Here is a 14,430-nt window from a genome sequence, read left to right as displayed (position 1 = left end):
CCCGAAGCCTTACCCTCACTCGTCCCCTAATCCTAACCCGTACTCTAACACTAACCCGTGCCCTCACACATACGCTCACCCTTAACCGTTGACGTACCCTCACCTGGACTCTAAACCGTCCCGTCCTCTAACCCTAACTCTAGCCGGAACCCTAACCCTAACCCTTCCCTGAAGCCTTACACTCACCCGTCCCCTAATCCTAACCCGTGCACTAACACTAACCCGTGCGCTCACACGTACGCTCATCGTAAACCGTTGTCGTTTCCTCACCTGAACCCTAAACCGTCCCCGTCTCCTAACCCTAACCCTAGCCCCAACCCTAACCCTTCCCCGAAGCCTTACCCTCACACGTCCCCTAATCCTAACCCGTACGCTAACACTAACCCGTGCCCTCACACGTACGCTCACCCTAAACCGTTGTCGTACCCTCACCTGGACCCTAAACCGTCCCCGTCCCCTAACCCTAACCCTAGCCCGACCCTAAACCTAACCCTTCCCCGAAGCCTTACTCTCACCCATCCCCTAATCCTAACCTGTACGCTAACACTAACCCGTGCCCTCACACGTACGCTCACCCTAAAGCGTTGTCTTATGCTCACCTGGACCCTAAACCGTCCACATCCCTGTCCCCTAACCCTAGCCCGAACCCTAACCCTAACACTTCCCCGAAGCCTTACCCTCACCCGTCCCCTAATGCTAACCCGTACGCTAACACTAACCCGTGCCCTCACCCGTACGCTCACCCTAAACCGTTGTCGTACCCTCATCTGGACCCTAAACCGTCCCCGTCCCCTAACCCTAATCCTAGCCCGAACCCTAACACTAACCGTACCCCGAAGCCTTACCCTCACCCGTCCCCTACCCTAACCCGTATGCTACCACTAACCCGTACCCTCACACGTACGCTCACCCTAAACCGTTGTCGTACCCTCACCTGCACCCTAAACCGTCCTCGTCCCCTAACCCTAAACCTAGCCCGAACCCTAACCCTAACCTTTCCCTGAAGCCTTACCCTCACCATTCACCTAATCCTTACCCGTACGCTAACACTAACCCGTGCCCTCACACGTACGCTCACCCTAAAGCGTTGTCGTACCCTCACCTGGACCCTAAACCGTCCCCGTCCCCTAACCCTAACCCTAGCCCGAACCCTAACCCTAACCCTTCCCCGAAGCCTTACCCTCACCCGTCCCCTAATCTTAACCCGTACGCTAACACTCACCCGTGCCCCCACACGTATGCTCACCCTAAAGCGTTGTCGTACCCTCAGCTGGACCCTAAACCGTCCCCGTCCCCTAACCCTAAGCCTAGCCCGAACCCTAACCCTAACCCTTCCCCGAAGCCTTACCCTCACCCGTCCCCTAATCCTAACTTGTATGCTAACACTAACCCGTGCCCTCACACGTACGCTCACCCTAAAGCGTTGTAATACCCTCACCTAGACCCTAAACAGTCCCCGGCCCCTAACCATAACCCTAGTCCGAACCCTAACCCTAACCCTAACCCTTCCCCGAAGGCTTACTCTCACCCGTCCCCTAATCCTAACCCGTACGCTAACACTAACCCGTGCCCTCACATATACGCTCACCCTAAACCGTTGACGTACCCTCACCTGTACTCTAAACCGTCCCGTCCCCTAACCCTAACCCTAGCTCGAACCCTAACCCTAACCCTTCCCCGAAGCCTTACACTCACCCGTCCCCTAATCCTAACCCGTACGCTAACACTAACCCATGCCCTCACACGTACGCTCACCCTAAAGCGTTGTCGTACCCTCAGCTGGACCCTAAACCGTCCCCGTCCCCTAACCCTAACCCTAGCCCGAACCCTAACCCTAACCCTTCCCCGAAGCCTTACCCTCACCCGTCCCCTAATCCTAACCCGTACGCTAACACTCACCCGTGCCCCCACACGTACGCTCACCCTAAACCGTTGTCGTACCCTCACCTGGACCCTATACTGTCCCCGTCCCCTAACCCTAACCCTAGCCCGCACCCTAACCCTAACTCTTCCCCAAAGCCTTACCCTCACCCGTCCCCTAATCCTAACCCGTACGCTAACACTAACCCGTGCGCTCACACGTACGCTCACCCTAAACTGTTGTCGTACCCTCACCTGGACCCTAAACCGACCCCGTCCCCGTCCCATAACCCTAGCCCGCACCCTAACCCTAACCCTTCCCCGAAGCCTTACCCTCACCCGTCCCCTTATCCTAACCCGTACGCTAACACTAACCCGTGCCCACACACGCACGCTCACCCTAAACCGTTGTCGTTCCCTCACCTGGACCCTAAACCGTCCCCGTCCCGTCCCCTAACGCTAGCCCGAACCCTAACACTAACCCTTCCCCGAAACCTTACCCTCACCCGTCCCCTAATCCTAACCCGTACGCTAACACTAACCCGTGCCCTCACACGTACGCTCACCCTAAACCGTTGTCGTACCCTCACCTGGACCCTAAACCGTCCCCGTCCCCTAACCCTAACCCTAGCCCGAACCCTAACCCTAACCCTTCCCCGAAGCCTTACCCTCACCCGTCCCCTAACCCTAACCCGTACGCTAACACTCACCCGTGCCCCCACACGTAGGCTCACCCTAAAGCGTTGTCGTACCCTCACCTGGACCCTAAACCGTCCCCGTCCCCTAACCCTAACCCTAGCCCGAACCCTAACCCTAACCCTTCCCCGAAGCCTTACCCTCCCCCGTCCCCTAATCCTAACCCGTACGCTAACACTAACCCGTGCCCTCACACGTACGCTCACCCTAAAGCATTGTCGTACCCTCACCTGGACCCTAAACCGTCCCCGTCCCCTAACCCTAACCCTAACCCTAACCCCTAACCCTAACCCAACCCCCTAACACACTTACCCTAACCCCTAACCCCTAACACTAACCCTCTAACCCTAACCCTAACCCTAACCCTAACCCATACCCTAACCCTCACCCTAACCTCTACCCTAATCCTAACCTCTACCCTAACCCTAACATGTACCCTAACCTGTAGCCGTACCCTATCCTGTACCCTAACCCATACCCGATCCCTAACCTTTACCCGTACCTGTACCCGAACCCTGCCCCATTCCCTAACCCTAACCCGTAACCTAACTCTAACACGTACCCTAACCCACACCCTAACCCTAACCCGTAACCATACCCTAACCTGTACCCTAACTCGTACCCGAACCCAAACCCTAACCCTATCCCATAGCCGTACCCTATCCCTACCCCATTCCCTAACCCTAACATGTACCCTAACCTTGACACATATCCTAACATATACCCTATTCCTAAACCGTAGCTGTATCGTAACCTGTTCCCTAACCCCACCCGAACCCTAACCCTAACCCTAACCCGTACCCTAACCCATACCCTAACTCTAACTCATACCATAACCCTAACCTGTACATTAACCCATACCCTAACCCATACCCATACCCTAACCTGTACCTTAACCCGTACCCTAACCCTATTGCTAACCCTAACCTGTACCCTAATCCTAACCTGTACCCTAAACCTAACCCATACCCTAAACCCTAATCCTTACCCTTAACTTAATTTTTTTTGTGTGTTTTAAAAAATATTTTTCTGGGGTGAAAACAAATTGCAGAACAATAAAATAAGACAGAAAGTAACCTGAGTGCCCCTCCAAAAGCTAAGTCTGAAATACTTGATACTTCTGTTATATGGACTTTTATGTAGCCTATAAAAGGTGTGAGAGCTCAATCTGTTTTTCTACAGTGAGAAACATGATGTTCCACGTGTAAGGAACACCTGAATAAAATGAGAAAGCTTTACATTATGCTAGTCATTTCAGGGAGTGTGGAAGGATGGCAAGTGTTCAAATATTTTCTTTTCCTTTAATCTTTTTAAATTTCCATTGTTACAAAGAACTTGAATTATAATTGTACTTTTAAAAAGTAACAATGGAAATTTAAAAGAAAAAAATGTATATTGTGTGTTTACATTTCGTAGAATTATTATCCCTGAATCATAATTCTGTTAGTACACCAGTATAGAGATTTGTTCTTAATATTTAGGTGAGAACCATTTCCTTCTGTTTTTGAGAATAATTCTGTAAACTCATTTCCAGTAACGGCACTCTTCCCCAAATCAAAGGTTTAACAAGGGAGATGCAGGCAGAATAATCATGAAAACACAAAGCAATACAACAGCAACACAAAATTTCTAACTTCCAATAACAGCTCAATTTAGAAGAGGGTTTATATCTTCAGAACAAAAGCATTCCTCCTTGACTTGCTAACCAGTCAAAATCTGTGTATTCTACAGAAAATCTGTGATGTTATTCCCATAAAACCACCCTTTACTGCTTCTGCCTCCATTAGATTTCCTAAGCACTAGTTAAATGAACAGGTTAAAATCAAAATCCTAATGTGATTTATTTATAATGTGTGTGCTCTTTGTCTTATCCTAGTGTCTAAAGTGTTCTCCTTGGCTGGACCCCAAATAATATTCCTTTACGTACTAAGTGATATCTGGAGAGTGGGAGAGGTTTTATAAATACCCTAACCCTAAAGCATACGCTAACCCTAAACCGTACCTTAATCCGTACCCTGACACTAACCCTAACCCTAACCCATACACTAACCCTAACTCGTAACCCAACTCTAACCTGTACCCTAACCCTAACCCATACCCTAAACCTAAACCTAACCCATACCCGTACCCTAACCCTACCCCGTACCCTAAGCCTAACATGTACTGTATCCCTAACACATACCCTAACACATACCCTAACCATAAGCCAAAGCCGTACCCTAACCTGTACCCTAACCCATACCCAAAACCTAACCTACCCATCACCCGTACCCTAACCCATACCCTAACCCTAACTGTACCCTAACCCTAATCCTAACCCTAACCCCTACCCTAACCCATACCCTAACACTAACCAGTAGACATACCCTAACCTGTACCCTAACCCTACCCCGTACCCTAACCGTACCCTGCACCATAACACTACCCCATACCCTAACCCTACAACTTACCCTAACCCATACCCTAACCCTAACCTGTACCCTAACCCCCACCCGAACCCTAACCCTAACCCTACCCCGTACTCTAACACGTACCCTAATGCTAACCCGTATCCTAACACTAAACTGTACCCTAACACATACCCTAACCCTACCCCGTAGCCGTACACTAAACTGTACCCTAACCCTAACCCATACCCTAACCCGTATCCTAACCCGTATCCTAACCCTAAACCGTACCCTAATACATACCCTAACCCTAATCCGTAGTTGTACCCTAACCTGTGCCCTAACCTGTACCCTAACCCTAATGCTAACCGTAACCCTAATCCTAAACTGTACACTAATCCTAACCTGTACCCTAACCCTTGAACCCTAACCCTAACCCGTAACCTAGCCCGTACCTTAAACCCTAATCCTTACCCCTAACTTAATTTTTGTTTTTTTGTATTTTAAAAAATATTTTTCTGTGGTTAAAACAAATTAGCAGAAAAACAAAAGTAAACAGAAAGTAACCTGAGTGTCCCTCAAAAAGCTAAGTCTCAAATACTCGGTACTTCTGTTCTATGGACTGATATGTAGCCTATAAAAACTGTGAGAGCTAAATCTGTTTTTCTACAGTGAGAAACATGATGTTCCAGATGTAAAGAACACCTGGATAAAATGAGAAAGCTACACATTATGCTGGTCGTTTCAGGGAGTGGGAAAGGATGGCAAGTGGTAAAATATTATCTTTTCATTTATCTTCTCAAATTTCACTTGTTACAAAGAACTTGAATTTTAATTGTACTTTTAAAAAGTAACAATGGAAAATTAAAAGAAAAAATATATATAGTGTGTTTAATTACATTTCATAGAGTTATTATCCCTGAATCATAATTCTGTTAGTACACCAGTATAGAGATTATTTCTTCATATTTAGGTGAGAACCATTTCCTTCTGTTTTTGAGAATAATTCTGTAAACTCATTTCCAGTAACGGCACTCTTCCCCAATTCAAAGGTTTAACAAGGGAGATGCAGGCAGAAAAATCATGAAAACACAAAGCAATACAACAGCAACACAAAATTTCTAACTTCCAATAACAGCTCAATTTAGAAGAGGGTTTATATCTTCAGAACAAAAGCATTCCTCCTTGACTTGCTAACCAGTCAAAATCTGTGTATTCTACAGAAAATCTGTGATGTTATTCCCATAAAACCACCCTTTACTGCTTCTGCCTCCATTAGATTTCCTAAGCACTAGTGTTTTAATGAACAGGTTAAAATCAAAATCATAATGTGTGTGTTCTTTGTCTTATCCTAGTGTCTAAAGTCTTCTCCTTGGCTGGACCCCAAATAATATTCCTTTACGTGTTAAGTGATATCTGGAGAGTGGGAGAGGTTTAATAAATACCCTAACCCTAAAGTGTACCCTAACCCTAACCCTAAACCTAACCCATACCCTAACCCATACCCATACCCTAACCCGTACCCGTACACTAACCCTAACCCATAGCCGTACCCTAACTTGTACCCTAACCCTAACCCGTATCCTAACCCTAACCCATACCCTAACACTAACCCGTACCCTATACCGTACCCTAACCCTAACCCATAGCCGTACCCTAAACTGTACCTTAACCCTATCCCATACCCTAAACCTAACCCTAACCCATCCCCTAACCCTAACCCGTACCCTAACCCATACCCTAACTCTAACCCGTAGCCATACCCTAACCTGTACCCTAACCCATCCCCTAACCCTAACCCTAAAACCTAAACCCTCACCCTAACCCCTAACCCCTAGCCCTAGCCCTAGCCTTCACCCTAACTGCTAACCCCTAACCCCTAATCCCTAACCCTAACCCTAAACCCAACCCTAACCCTAACCCTCTAACCCTAACCCTAAACCCTAAACCCTAACCCTAACCCTAACCCCTAACCCCTAAACCCTAACCCTAACCCTAACCCTAACCCTGGAGACGTGCAGGAAGCCGGGCTGGCCCAGCTGGCCAGAGTAGGAGTTGGAGGGGTCCCAGCAGGTGAAATCACCATGCAGGATAAATTCCTTGGACTTGCCATAGGCCAAGGGAGAGTCTCAGGGCAACCCGCCCCTCTCTGGTCCTGCTTGGAGAGACCTCGCCAGGGCCACTTGGCTACTTTGGAGAAGCGCGCGGGAGTGAGCTTTACACCAGCAGACATTTTGTAAAATTTGAGAGCGTAGGCTCAGGCCTGTTCTCAAAGCCTTTACTCAAAGGCGAGCCCTTCCTGCGGCCGTCAGGTTAGGGGGCTCCGTGACTGTGCCAAACAGCTCTGCTGTGAGTCGTGCTTCCCTCCTCTACCCACCCCCACCGAGTCCCTGTCCCCTTACCAGCGGTCTGCGGCCCTCCGCTCCGCGCTCGGATGCCGCTGGGGTGCCAGGGACCCACGGGAGGGGTCGTTCCCAGCCGCCACGCGTAGGTTTCCTAGACCCGCGCCGGCTCGCCGTGGGCCGGCGGCGAGGAGCCCCGAGGACGCCCCGCGCCAGGTGCGCTCTGGCCATGAAGCCCACTTCCGGGAGAGGCACGCGGACCGCCAGCGCGCTCAGGTGAGCCGCAGCCAATGCCGAACAAAACCCGCCCCGCCGGCGCCGCGTCCGCGCGACACAGCGCCGTCTCAGCACTCCTGGCACGGGCGCCTGGGGCCGGGCGTCTCCTCTCCTAAGAGCATGAGGGAGGAAGCGGCGCCCCTGCGAGGCCGCTAGCGATGCCCCGATGCGCGGGCCCCTGCGGCGCGGAGACCGCTCCAGGCTGGACTCACCGAGACCAAGGCCGCCAGCAGGAGCGCTTGGTGGGACCTGGCTTGGGCGGGGGAGCTACAGGCCCCCGCAAACAACCCAATATCTTTAAATGGAGAAAGGACTTGAAAAGACCCTTCCCCAGATAAGACGTACAAATGGTCAACAAACAGCTGAAGAGATGTTAAACATCATGAGTCAAGATGGAAATGCACATTAATACCACAACGCCATACCCCTCCACAAACACTAGAAGGCCTATAACCAAGAAAATTAAAAATAACTAATTTTGGCAAAAATGTAGAGAAATTGATACAGAGTTTCCCATGGGGAAAATGAATCGGTCCTGGAGATGGATGGTGAGAATATTTGTACAACAATGTGAAGGTAGTTAATGCCACAGAACTGTATACTCAGAATGGTTTAAATGATAAACGTTATTTTTAATCACAATGAAAAAAAATGAATGAAGCACTGATGATACATGTTAGAACATGGATGAACACTGAAAACATTCTAAGTCAAAGAGGTCATGCAGAAAAGGTCACCCAGATCATACTCATCTCATGTGCTTTAAATCCATAAAGGTTTAGAAAATGAGGGAAAGTCTCAGTAATGGTTTCAGAAAAAGAAAACTGGATCACAATGGGAAAAGATATTTCCATGCAGTTGGGGAAACAGTGAATGTTGAAGCGGGCCAGTGCATAGGATTATAAGGTGGAACCATAAAATTTCCTCTTTGGGGCTTTATGTGCTGGTTCCCTGGGAGAGGAGCCCAGTATTGGGTAAAACACAATGGAGTATTTTATGGGAGGTGGTGTGTTTTGTACTGCTACTTACAGTTTTTTTTATACACTTGAAATTACTAGGAAGTAAATTACTTTTCAAATGAATCATGTCAAAACTATGCCCAAAAAAGTGCAGAGAAGACATCAAACTTCATGATAGAGGCAAAGCCTTAACCAGATGCGATTCACCTAAAGCGGTGATGCTCATCTTTCTTGTAGGAATCCACGCGTTATTAACAGGCATGGTGGGAAGATTATATTGGAAGCCACTATGTGTTGGGTGCTGTGGATGACCTGGATGTAGTAGAAACAGTAGGATATCTGAATTCTAGTTTTCCACATCAAACCACCAAAAAACTGTTAGAACTAATAAATGAATTCAGTAAAGCTGAAATCAATACACAGGGTACAAAATACAAAGGGTACAAAATCAATACACGGGCTGCCCTGGTGGCGCAGTGGTTGAGAGTCCGCCTGCCGATGCAGGGGACACGGGTTTGTGCCCCGGTCCGGGAAGATCCCACGTGCCGCGGAGCGGCTGGGCCCATGAGCCATGGCCGCTGAGCCTGCGCGTCCGGAGCCTGTGTTCCACAACGGGAGAGGCCACATCAGCGAGAGGCCCGCGTACTGCAAAAAGGGGGAAAAATCAATACACAAAAATAAGTTGTCTTTCTATACACTAATAATGTGCCATCAGAAAGAGAAATTAAGAAACAACCCCATTTACAATTGCATCCAAAAAATTCCTAGGAATAAATTTAACTGAGAAGGTGAAAGCACACCTGAAAACTGTAAGACACTGATGAAAGAAACTGAACAAACACAAATAAATGGAAAGATATCCAGTGCTCATGTTTGCAAAGAATATTCTTAAAATGTCCATTCTAGGGCTTCCCTGGTGACGCAGTGGTTAAGAATCCGCCTGCCAATGCAGGGGACAGGGGTTCGATCCCTGGTCTGGAAAGATCCCACATGCCACGGAGCAACTAATCCCGTGCGCCACAACTACTGAGCCTGTGCTCTAGAGCCTGCGAGCCACAACTACTGAAGCCCGCGTGCCTAGAGCCTGTGCTCCACAACAAGAGAAGCCACCACAATGAGAAGCCCGTGCACTACAACGAGATGTGGCCCCACTCTCCGCAACCAGAGAAAAGCCCGCGCGCAGCAACGAAGACCCAACGCAGCCAAAAATAAAATTAAAAATAAATACATTTATTTTTTAAAAATGTCCATTCTACCCAAAGCAATGTTCAAATGCAAAGTAAGCCTGGTCAAAACTCCAAAGGCATTTTTCACAGAAACAGAACAAACATTCCTAACATTTGTGTGAAAACACAAAGGCCCCTGAATAGCCAAAGGGATTCTGAGAAAGGAAAACAGGCTGGAGGCATCTTGCTCCCTGACTTCACACTACATTAGGAAGCTACAGTCACCAATAAAGTGTGTAACTGGCACAAAAACACATCCACACACCAGAGGAACAGAATAGATAGCCCAGAAATAAACCTACAGGTGTGTGATCAGTTGATTCACAAGAAAGGAGCCAAGAACATACACCAGGGAAAGGAGAGTCCCCTCAATAAACGGTGCTGGGAAAACTGGACACCACACACCAGACAACAACACTGCACTCTGTCTACACCATACACAAAAACTGGCTAAAAAGCCAGTTTTCCACATCAAGCCCTTCCTCTCCTGGGTCCTCTAAAGACAGACACCCTCAGCGGTCAGCCACGCACAGGAACCTTCCCCCCACTTTTCCTCACTTTTTCCCTCAGGAGCATCACCTCCCAGCAGGTCCTGAGGAGACCAGACTTCCATTACTGTGGCCTCGATGCCTGTCCTCCCGGAGCTGCGGCCGTCAGCATGGCCTCGGCCCCGCGTGTTCCAGAAGCCAAGGCTCCAGTGGGTCCTGAGGAGACCCAGCTCTTCTCAGCTGCTCGGGCAGAGCCAGGTCCGCAGTCAGAGCGGATATTCCTGCGGAGGGTCAGGGAGGTGGGCTGGCGTCCCCTCCAGCCAATGCGAATGTGCCGACCAAGCCTCCCTCACAGTTCAGCAGAGGCCCCGCCCCCTGAGAGCAGTTCTGCTGAATCCATTAAACTGCAGAAATTCAAACTGAAATACAGCCAAATATCTCATGACTTCTCCAAAATAGTTAAGGAACAATTTAACTGGAAACCATATGAAATGAAATGACTGCAGACACAAACTTTAAAACTTACACAAAAATCATTCAAATTTATTCACAGACATTCAAAATGCAAAACTATCAAAATTATAGAGAAACATAGAAGAAAATCTACATGACCTTGGGTTTGGTCTGTAGATCATGAACTTTGAGATTTAACACACAACACAAAAACCCAATCCACAGGGCTTCCCTGGTGGCACAGTGGTTGAGAGTCTGCCTGCCGATGCAGGGGACACGGGTTCATGCCCTGGTCCAGAAGGATCCCACATGCTGTGGAGCGGCTAGGCCCGTGAGCCATTGTCGCTGAGCCTGCGCGTCCGGAGCCTGTGCTCCACAACGGGAGAGGCCACAACAGTGAGAGGCCCGCGTACAGCAAAAAAAAAAAAAAAAAAAAAAACCAATCCACAACACAAAATAAATAATATTGTGGACTTTATAAAATTAAAGATTTCTACTCTGAAAGACCTTATTCAGAAAGTCAAAAGACAAGCCACAAACTGGGAGAAAAATATTTGCAAACCTCATATCCAATAAAGGATTTGGACTCAAAATAGACAAAGACCTCTGAAACAGCCCTATAAAAACGTGGGTAAGGATCTGAACACACACACACAGCCAAAAAAGATATACAGATAGTAAAAATCAAACAAAAATATACTCAACATTATATACCATTAGGGAATTAAAATCATGAGATATCACACCACACCTATTAGGAATGCTTAACTCCAAAACTGTGACAATACCAATTGCTAGAGCATGAGGAACAACAGGAACTCTCCCTCCTTGCTTTTGGGATGCCTGTACAGTCACTTTGTAAGACAGTTTAGCAGTTTTCCTTTCCAAAGCTAAACAAGTCTCACCATGGGATCCAACAATCATGCTTTGAAAATCTATGTCCAAATGCAAACAAGGATGCAATTATGCACAGCAGCACTATTCATAATGGCTAAAAACGTGAAGAAATCAGGATATCCTTCAATAGATGAATGCATAAGCAAATTGGGGTACATCTATGTCAAGGTGACTAGAATATGCCACCCCAAAATATGTCTCTCTGACATAAGGATTATTTCAGTCTGCTTAAAAAAAAAAAAAAGGAATCTGAATCCCTGTTTGTGAGTTGTAGGAGCCTCAGGAACTGAGGATGGGGTCCCTGAGGATAGGCACAAGATACAAGATTATAGGCATTGGGGCTTCCCTGGTGGCGCAGTGGTTGAGAGTCTGCCTGCCAACAGGTAGGGGACATGGGTTCGTGCCCCAGTCTGGGAAGATCCCACATGCCCCGGAGCAGCTAGGCCCGTGAGCCATGGCCGCTGAGCCTGCGCGTCCGGAGCCTGTGCTCCGCAACGGGAGAGGCCCAAGTACCGCAAAAAAAAAAAAAAAAAAAAAAAAAAAAAAAAAGATTATAGGCATAACATGACTGCATTCTTCTTTTTGTATTTTATTTTATTTATTTATATTTTGGCTGCATTGGGTCTTCGTTGCTGTGTGCAGGCTTTCTCTAGTTGCGGCGAGTGGGAGCTACTCTTCGTTGCGGTGCGCGGGCTTCTCACTGCAGTGGCTTCTCTTGTTGCAGAGCACGGGTTCTAGGCGCGCAGGCTTCAGTAGTTGTGGCTCGTGGGCTCTAGGGCGCAGGCTCAGTAGTTGTGGCGCTCGGGCTTAGTTGTTTCGCAGCATGTGGGATCTTTCTGGACCAGGGATCCAACCCGGGTCCCCTGCATTGGCAGGCGGATTCTTAACCACTGCGCCACCAGGGAAGCCCGACTGCATTCTTCTTAAACGAGCCTGACCTACACTCACACGAGATGGTTTTCTCTTGTATGCACACTGACATAGGCACCTTCAGTCTGAACTGCAGACCTTTGGCTTCACCACCTCCACTGACAGCGTTAGCTTCACCTGCTGTGAACCACCTCCTATACGATTTCCAGAACCAGAAAGCATCGAAGAGCTCATGCTCACGTGTAATCACGTTTTACAGGACCAGAGACTGTGCACTAGCATATGGGCAACTCATACTGTCCTCCCTTGATAGCAAGAAGTTCTTCCACTTGCTAAAATAGCAACTGTGCTGTTGGTGGTAAACTCAAGGCTCTGGCTTTGGGCATCAGGTCCTCACATCAGAGACTGGCCCTGATTGCCCATGTGCCTCAGAAAGCACACAGACTTCATTTGTGACTCTGGGAGGTGGGAGCCCAGTAGTCACACCTGGCCCCTGGCCATATTAATCCCCCATCCTTGAAGAATAAAATTGCTCACTTTCCAGTCTTTTCTCTCTCCTTTACAAAGAGCAGAGACCGAACGCTGGGTGGTAAGGAAACTCTAGCTTAGTGAAGCAGTAGGAGTTTCAAGGGTTATTCCATGCCACGCAGTCCACAGTTGGCAAGCTTTCTGCGGGACGCAGGGCCGAGCCCTAAGCTCACATGGCGCGCTGAGACCATGCGGCCCCAGTGAGAAACTGCCCATTGCGAGGCCCAGCGGCCCCCATATCCTTGAGTCTTAACGAGTATGAGTGTCAAAAGTTTATTACAGCTGGAAGGCCAAAGAATTATGGGGTAACAGTCTGCTGTTTGGATGTTGTGGCCAGGGCCACACTCAGTGTTGGAGGGTTATTACTTCTCTTGGCAGGCTATGAGGCTGTGAGGGAAGAGACACCTCTCTCAATCACATGGATGTAGGGAATTGAACCACCCAGGGGCCTGTCTATGCTGCCCAGGTAGCTATTCTATTGCACAGTAACATGGTCAGCTCAGTGACTGGCAACAAGGGCTTGACAGGGCCCAGGCTGGCCTGAGCTAGAGGACTGCAAATGCCTGCCTGGATGGTTGAAGGTCAAGGGCTGTCCTGGCTAAGACCTGACTGTCTACTGCTGGCCACTTGAATAGGACAAAGGATCCATTCAGTCCCAGGAGGGCCCAACCAGCCTTCAAGTATGCAGCACGTGGGGGCTGGCAGGTCACTACCCCCAGTCCTATATAAACCCACACATGTCTTCTGAGTGCTCTGTGGGTCAGGGCTGTGCTGGAATCTGGGGCTGCCCAGACAGAGTGGGCAGACAGAGGGTGGGAGGACAGAGGGACACCCTGTGGGACTTCTGGGGCCCTCCACAACACTTGACTGAGTAGAGTTAGATTTGAAAACAATCAGTGACCAGAGTAGACATTTCATTCTTCTAACAGAGCCCAGTACTGGGGTACAGAAAATCAACGGTTCAGCTTACCTTCCTGACTCATGTGTGACCCTGGGCCACTCCTACCCTTCCTGGACGCCTCACAAAGATGGAGAGTGAGGAGGCGGAAGAGGACCAGTTATGCTTAAACCTAACTCTAACCCTAATCCTCTGATTCTAACACCCTAACCTATAACCCTAATCCCCCTATATATAATCCTAAACTGTAACAACCCTAGCCCCAGACCCCTAGACTGTGGACCCTGACCCCCTAAGCTCTAAATCTTAACCCTCCAAACCTGACTCTCTAATCCTGACCCATAACCCTAAACTCTGACCCCGACCCCAGCCCTAAACTCTAGCCTAGCACTGACCCTGATCCCCAACACTGACACTGACCCTGGATTTTGAGCCAGAGCCCAACCCTAACCCTAGGGGTTAGGGTCCTTAATCCTGATCCTAGCCCCTAACCCCAGGAAGTCTGTACAAGACGGGTTCTGGATTCAAGGGTCATTTGAACTTTGGTCTG

The sequence above is a fragment of the Lagenorhynchus albirostris genome, chromosome 16, assembly GCF_949774975.1.
Source record: "Lagenorhynchus albirostris chromosome 16, mLagAlb1.1, whole genome shotgun sequence".
Lineage (NCBI taxonomy): Eukaryota > Metazoa > Chordata > Mammalia > Artiodactyla > Delphinidae > Lagenorhynchus > Lagenorhynchus albirostris.
Note: the sequence above shows the minus strand (reverse complement) of the source record.